Source organism: Neodiprion virginianus, chromosome 2, assembly GCF_021901495.1.
Source record: "Neodiprion virginianus isolate iyNeoVirg1 chromosome 2, iyNeoVirg1.1, whole genome shotgun sequence".
Classification (NCBI taxonomy): domain Eukaryota; kingdom Metazoa; phylum Arthropoda; class Insecta; order Hymenoptera; family Diprionidae; genus Neodiprion; species Neodiprion virginianus.
Window position 1 is genome coordinate 42,538,432 of NC_060878.1, and position 8,417 is coordinate 42,546,848.

Consider the following 8,417-nt stretch of genomic DNA (forward strand, 5'->3'; position numbering starts at 1 on the left):
TGCCTGAACGCGCGACTTCGCATAAGAACCGTCGCTGCTTATTTCAACGCAAGTCCACAGAGATCAGTATTTAGGCTGAGCGGTAGAAAAAAAGTTTGCAACATCTAGATCAATCCATCCTGCTACATTTTCAGCATGTGTCACGCCGTTCGTTTTGCCTTTCGGAGACAAAAATACTGAAGCCTTAATTTCGAATGGGCCAGAAATGTTAACAGTTGCAATTTAACATAAACCGTAAAATCACGATGCACCATTCTTAAACAATAAGTCTGACGTTAGATTGGAACAAGCGTTTGAATTGCTGGTATAACATACGTAACAAATTGTCTACAATAGACCGAACCCGTTGTCCAACGCCGGTGATGTAGAATACCTGCATTAAATGATTTCTGTCATAATACCGCCGAAGCACATCAAACTTACCATCTGAGTTGATTTGGGTAATATTTCAGAGGATTTGTAAGTAGGATTACCACACTATGTGCAACAGAATGTGACAGTTGAAATTGAAATCAATTTAACATCCAAAGACGTTGCTGATGATTGTGGATTGTTGTACTTAAATCTGGTCGAAGTGTCATACAAGTGTACACGAATTGACTTAATTTTCAACCTGGAGTAAACCAGGATAAACTGGGGTAGATAAAAAATTTAGCAGGAAATGTTTTCACCCTCTTCCACATTGTTGGAGCAGTTCTACTTGATCGCAGCATGACAAATGTGCGTTTTTGTTTGCAGCTTCGAAAATTAATATTATTTTCAGTAATAAGTAAACAGGAGTAGGAACATATTCTAATAACCATCATCATGTTCTCTTCGCCTTGAGTGCCCTACTTTGATCCGGCCGCTCGTATACACAAGCTTTACCAAGAGTCAATATTTGCGATGCAAATCGTAAGAATAGTGAAAGAAAAAGAATCAATTTTAAATTGATTATATATTTGTATAGGAACAGGTAATCTATTCGTGCAGCATGACTGTTACAGATTAATATTTAGTGAATGAATAATGAAATCTGCCCCGACGAATCTGCCCAGAGTAATATTAATCATTGCGGGCTGCTCCGTAGTGGGATTTGGTGAGCATCCTCTGGTAGGTACTCACAAAATTTGATCCCTGAAAGTATAATAAAAGTGTAGAGCAGGAGAGTTAAGGGACTTGCAGAGTCAACGTGGGAAAGATAATGATTTTTCATCCCCCGTGAGAAATACGTCCTAATCACAAAGCAGAGCTAATCACGTAAATGTTAACTCTGTTAGAGTAATGTATCAATTTCAATTACTTGCCCACCATGCAATGAATAACCATGTCACAATCCCAGCGTGTCAATACTTGAGTGCGCACTTAATCGTGTTACAATAATTCATGCACAGACTACAGAGGATTGGATTGACTGTAGGTACTAGCGTGTATACTTATACCTTTTTGAAATTAACGTTCGCACAATGCCCATGTAATTCAAATGTAATCTATTACCGATCGCTATGTCCCGTAGGGCTCTTGAATCTTTTATCAGTATTCGCATTAAAGTTAAATTCATATTACTGAAAGATATTTCTCTTTATTTTAGTTTTACGCCTTGAGGGATCGTTTACTTCAGTTTTTCAAGTTTGATCCTGGTATTGGAATAATATGAACATCATACACGGTGACCAGGATGCCGTACTACCCAGGGTCAGCGGCATCCTTGGCTTTAGATTTGCAGCCGACCAGATGTAGTGGATGGCAGGCGGTAACTCCTCCCAAATCTCCTGAGTTAGTCCTTAAGTACAGCTGATCAAAATATCCGATATATCCGCGAGGTCTCGTTCACACTAACAAGGGAGGTATCCCAGGTCGATCTCTCCGATTTGATTTCTTTTGTAATATGTTACAGTAGACCAAAAACTAAGCGAAACGTGTTTTTTTTTCATCTGCTATTAAACACTTTAAGGGGGTGAAACCACCCTTCAAATTAAGGCATGTCAAGGGGTGATTTGGCAGTGTTTATTTTCTTCTTTTAATTGAGAGAATAACGTTTTTCATTTCTTGTCATGAAAAAACTTTTCCCATTGGATTGGTTGAAAAATATTATCTTCATGTCGATGCAACTGCAAAATCACCACTTGACAATACTTACCTTGGAGGGTGGCTTCACCTCCTTAAAGTGTTTAATGGCAATTAACAAAATATACGTGTCGCTTAGTTCTTGGCCTGTTACAACATTTTACAAAAGAAATCATATCCGAGAGATCAACCTGGGATACTTTCCTTGTTAGTGCTGGTACCGGTGTTTTCCGCGTGTGGGGGGGGGGGGGGGGGGGGATTCCGCTATTTTGCATCGTGTGAGAAAAGTCAACATGTAATATGTTCGGAATGCGTTTATGATGGATCTGAATCAAACATAGTAACTGCTGAAAATTCTTAGCCATCTCTTGAATCGCGGTTAAAAGACTAATTTTAACAGCTTACGTTCGTACGGCGGATAGACTTTTTATTTTGGCGAACTTTTGCCAGAGTCAGCGTCAAACTGATAGTGAATTCACTTATCAATTCACAAATCCCAGCTGACCGCCGGCGATTGAGGCAACGACCGGTCGGTGTGAGGTTCGCCTGAGCCAGAGACGCAGAGACGAAGAAAGAGATTATAGCCAGTCTTAAAATAGGGCTGGCGCGAAGAGTGCGGAGTTGAGCGGTGCAGAGGGCCGGGCACAGGCTCGGACACAGCAGGGAAGTCGTACGTCTGCATCGTCGAGGCGCTAAGGTTTGGCTCGCGCTTGTCTCGCGGGCGACTAGCGCACGAATCGCGCGAGCAGTCGCCGACTCCTGAGATCCGTGCGCAGCGAGTTAAACTACTTGAGAACAGACAGCGGCGCGAAGCTGCGTGCTGGTCCCCTGTACCGAGTTTTAAATCTTTTACCAAGCAGCGTGGAGTTAGGATCTTACCTGACAATCGAACTGATCCATTCACGCATTTTGCCTCAGTGTGTGTTCGTATCAAAGAGTTAACAAGTGTTGGTTCCGGTTCAAGTTTTACTTGTCTGCAACTAATTTCTAACCAAGAGGATCGGCTCAAGGATTCCTGTGCCTAAGGATTCGGAACAGAAATGTCTTCTTACAAGAGTTACGTAAGTTGACTGCAGTTGCGAGGTAAAAGCCTGAGCATGAATCAATTTCGCCTTCTATCCGAAACCTGATGTCAGCCAGTCTTCGTTGTTCCACTGAATACGCAACATGTGCATATCGCGTATCTCGTCCCTGCTCAATGTATGATAAAGTTCATCGGTAGTTCCTTCGGCAAGTTGTTTTGCTGACCATGCACTAGCTGATATAGAAGACGGTGTTGCCGGTTTGTGTGTAGTCTCTACCGGATGTCAAGACGGTGACACGACTTTACCTCCTCGCTGTTGATGAGATCATGTAAAATTTCGGGAACTTTTACCAGCGAAGTTGTGAGAATAAAAGAAGAGTTGAATCGGCATATTGAAAAGTGAAGTTGGCGAGGGAGAAATATTCATCGGTTAAAAGAGGTCCGAGGTCGTCAACGCCGTTACGTTCGTCATCTCGATGCTTCAAATAACTAAGTCGTTCGGCAAATATCGCTTACACGCTAATTCCGTGTTTGCCGGCATGTGTATAGTGCCGGTCAATAAACTTAATGGAGTCAATTTGCATTGCATAATTGCACAAGCCCAGACTAGCCTCGCATTCGCTGGGGACCAGCGACGCGATGGCAAATGCCACGTGCCGGACAAAAAACAAACCTCTGCAATACCCTGGGCCTGCAGTGTCGCGTTCCGATCCCCCTGCAGACACCCGTAACTATAGAAATTCTCGCCGTCGCGCGAATTCGGCCCCGGGGTCAGTTACGTTTTGTTTATAATTAGTGTAGAGAGAGGTCGTACATCCGAATTAAAGAAACTTCATCGCGGTATTAATTATAGGAAAGCGCACATTAAGCATCCGGCCATTGAAAGCTGCATATCCTCCACGACTTATGCAACACAAACTCAGCAAGCTGAGGCCTGTAACGCGCATACTCTCGGCACGGAAATATCAAATGATCGTGATATCGAATATGCAGGACATGAATCTTCGCCGTTAACGTAAAGTTTTTCATTTCCATGAACCATTTCGATTTTACGACCTACATATTCCGGGTGTGCGTGAAGGCGCGAACGTATTCAAGTAAACGCCAGATTCGCACGCGTCTGACAAAATTAGCCGGGGTTTTCCGCACTCGTAAGCTTCACTTGGAACGATCTGCAAGCAGCGGGCCATCAAAATTTAACAACGCTTTGAAAAATAATCATATCTAGCATCGAACACAAGGAGTAGCCCATGCAGGGAATAATCGATGGTTAATCAGTGGACGTCTAGTCTTCTACCATCATGAGTTTTTTGTATCTAACCTTTCTACGTCGGCAAAAAATTAATAAAAATGCACATGGAAATAATAATTTCTCAGAAACTGTGTCGCTGCAGAATTAAGCTTCTCTCGCGCATATACGTGCAAAGAAGGAAGTTGAATGGACACGTGCGCCGGCCGGACACTTCGGGACGCAAACCGCTCCATACGGAATACAGATACAGTTACGCGTCATTTCTTGAGGCTCATGTGTACGTTGGCTGGAATAATAAATTGGTGTACAAGCCGAGCCGGGCTCTCGAAAACCGTGGTTATACTTGGTCTACTCTTACGCGCCGGAAGTGGCAAGTAGGTGTTATTCTCGATTTTCTGTCATCGGCTCCACCTCGTTTTCTCATAGTAGAGATCCCCATCTCTGTCACTCTCGAACGAGAGGAAGGGTCTTCCTCGATTTTTCGGGAGGGCGGCGTCACGGTGTCTGTTTAAATATAGCCCGTGGCTGCCTAACTCCCGCCGGCATATCAACTATACGCACTCGAGTCCGCCTGCCCAGCGAATGACCCGAGACTTTCAGAAAGCATCCCTAGACGCCTGAAAACCATTGAAAAAATACTCGAGGAATGTCAAGTGTTTTGCTTCTTCGTTTTCTTCATCGGCCCTTTTTTCTCCTATCGTTTGTTTTTCGTTGCCTCTTTTATGCAAACGGCTTTGCAAGAGTACCGCGTGCCTGTGAAAACAGTTCTGCGTAGCTCTTTTATGCCTCATCGCGTCGTATCGAATACTCGGTCTGTACCCTGCTCATCCATCCACCCTTTCACCCACATCCTTGATAGTTATGCAAGAAAAGTGTTTGTTATTTGTATTAGATTTTCTCACTCGGTAATATCCGAAGCTGATATTCTTTGCTCAGCCGATGGCAGAACTTGCAACAAAGTTCAGGGTTCGAGTTCACCGCACTTCTTAATTAAAGTGATGGTAAATTCAGTTCAAAGAGCTGTTGAATTCCGAGTCAAATTTCCCCGAGGCAACTTTAAACGCTGTCTTCTGATGCTTTCTTTGAAACCCGAGACTACCCCACATAGTGCAGTCGTTATCGATTGCTCTACTAAGGATCTACATACCAGCCATTGCTGTTGCCTAGACGTCGTTTCTCGCTTGCCGTTTTAATTATTGTATCAGGTTCTCGTCAAGTGTGCGCCGCTGCTTGCGTTTCCGGTGCGTTTACCGAGTTGAGCATTTTTTGTATCGTGCGTGAGTTATAAACGCGTGCCCCAACCGCACTGAGACGAGTATAAAGAGGAGCACACATGTAATCGTTACTGACCGCATTTCACGTGATTCTACTCCGTTTCACTCTTTTGATCTCTGCATGGCTCTATGATTAGAAATTGTAGCGTAATGTAAAGCGTAGGTATACGTCGAGTGTACGACCTATGTATGAAGAAATCATCCTGACCTCAGAATTTATATGGAAATCGAAATCTTGGACACGTGGGTCTTGATGAAAAAAGAGACGTCATTTTTGTCAACGTTTCGACCCTTAGTGTGGGCCCTCCTCAGGACATATATTTATTTATTTGTTCGTTGAAATTTCTTGTTTCTTACTGTATAGGGTATGAATAAATACATTTTCTGAGGAGTGCCCACACCAAGGGTCGGAACGTTGACAAGAATGATGTGTCTTTTTTAATCAAGACCTGCATTTCCAAGATTTCGTTCTACATATTATAGTTACCTATGTAGTATGTATAATAAGTGCGTATGTGGCCCTTTGTGCAAAGCTTGGGTCGTTTTATCCTTAAATACTCGGGTGATGCCGAAAAGAAGGAATTCTATAATCTTCTGTGTGGAAATAACAGTGGATTCTCTTGTTCAATGCCTTGCGTTTTGATCGAGTACATCCGGCTCGCTGGAAAACAGAATTCCTCGCTCTTGCGTAATTTTTCGAGATAATTTATCGATATCGTGAAAAAAAAAGAGAAACAAATACCGCGATACTTGAATCTATTAGTATTTCGGCATGACGTGGTGTTCAGTAGGTAGCGTTGGTCTGTGTCGGCATGTGTTGGTCAGTGGCATCCCTCGTGCCGATAATAGAGGATAACAGAGAGCAGATATGGTATTGCAGGCGGGAAGAGATAGTGCGGTCCAATTGTTTCAAATTAAACTCAATCCTATAGGGCTGCGGGGTCTCAGTCCATCGTGTCCGTGGACCAAGCCAATAATTGATATACCGATGGTGAAACATTCGTCTGCACTCGGTGTTGTACGTTATAAGTCCGCAACGCCAACACTTTCATTCTTCGAACTGCAAGGAACCTACAGCAATGGGTTACGACGATACCAGGAATTCCAAATAGGTAGGCGTACGCGATTTTTCACGATCGGACGATATTTACTCGTGGTGCCAACTTTTTTCCTATCAACATTTCTTGTCCGATAAATTTTTCATCGATTCTCGCGTTTATTTGAAGTGAAATATTTGGATACTTCAGACCTCACCTAGTCTTTTTCACGATTATGATGTAATAATTCTTTTGTCCCACGCACAGGACGAATGGTTTCGCGACAGAGAAGGTCTTGTAAGTGACGTAGTTATATTCGACCTGTAGGTATGCAGTATGTAAGAAATCGAGTCCAGGCAACTATTTAAAACTGACTGTAAATTATGATCTGGAACGGTCGTGTAGGGATTTCGGATAGAACAGTCCGAATGCTGGTAATGATCTATTTTATTTATAACAAGAAATCGCATCGACGGATTTATCGAACTGAAGATTTGCCAAACTCTTAGATTCAGCCTATGTGGTTGCAATTCGAGGCCGTTTATATTATGATGAATATTAATATCACGCTGGTGAAACGGCGACATCAATCGATTGCGGTCAATTTTTTCATCCATGATATAATAATAGCTAGGTTCTCAACCCTCTCCTTCGACCGTTTTCAATTAATAGTATGCCACGAATAAAGGTGTCGCCGCGTCCTCTTCGATGATTTCTCAGTGAGTTGTAGATATATTCGATTCGGTTCTATTATGTCAACGTCGAGCCATTGCGGCTTGTTACACGTGTCATTTTGCAAAGATATATGGATGTGACGTGACGTGGTGCGAAATTTTTAATCTATACTGTTGAAAGGCATCGTGGAATTCAATTTATTTATCTTATATGCGCCTTAGACACAGATTCAACAAGGCATAGAAGAGGACGAGTATCGCAAACATGCGAGTCGAATGTCGATGGTACCACAAGCATTCAGTAGCAAATCCGCGCGTACGATACTTACAGAGTCTTATGAATTCGTGATGATCCTTCGTCCAGTGTGTACATCGAAGAACGAAGTCAATTGAAAAAGTGTGCGCGATTTTATTTTCAGCGTGAGAATTATACGTTTAATTGAGCCGAATTATTTTTTTTTTCTGACAGATGGGGTCTCGTCATTTCCGATGTACGTTATACGTTTTCGAAATTTTCCTAATCATAAAGCACGGTAGTTGCTATTTCCCGTCAGTAATAATCAATCGCGAAATTCTAGCAGATCGTTACAACTTTCGCGATTAACGGTTAGAAGGAGTCATAGTCTTGATCACAGGAGAAGTGTTCTCCTTTCCCCATAAATCTGAGTACTTTCATAACGATAACTCAGGGGCCTCCACCTTCCATCCCTCTCTCTCTCTTCCTCCGTCTCTTCGTCCCCCGTGACACAGGCGCAGCCTCGAGCGACACCTGACTGCGTTTACAACCATCCGTAGGGATCCCTCGTGGTTTTCCAATTTTCGAAAAAGCATCTGGTAAGTAGCTTAACGGCGGACCCTCCCCTCCCCGCCCCTCTTATGCTGGCGATGTAAAATGTTGCCAAAAGTCGTTATACCTCCGGACGATAGATTTTCTCGAGGGATGCGCGTATTTTGCGAAGTGAGTCTCGGACGGCTTGAATCTCAAACGACGGTCGCTCAGCTGATCGAGAGCATTGGCTTCGGAAATCAAATAGATCATGGAAATCAATCATTGATACGGGATCGGAGTCAGCCTACCGCGGCATCAAACCCACGCATAAATATCATCGT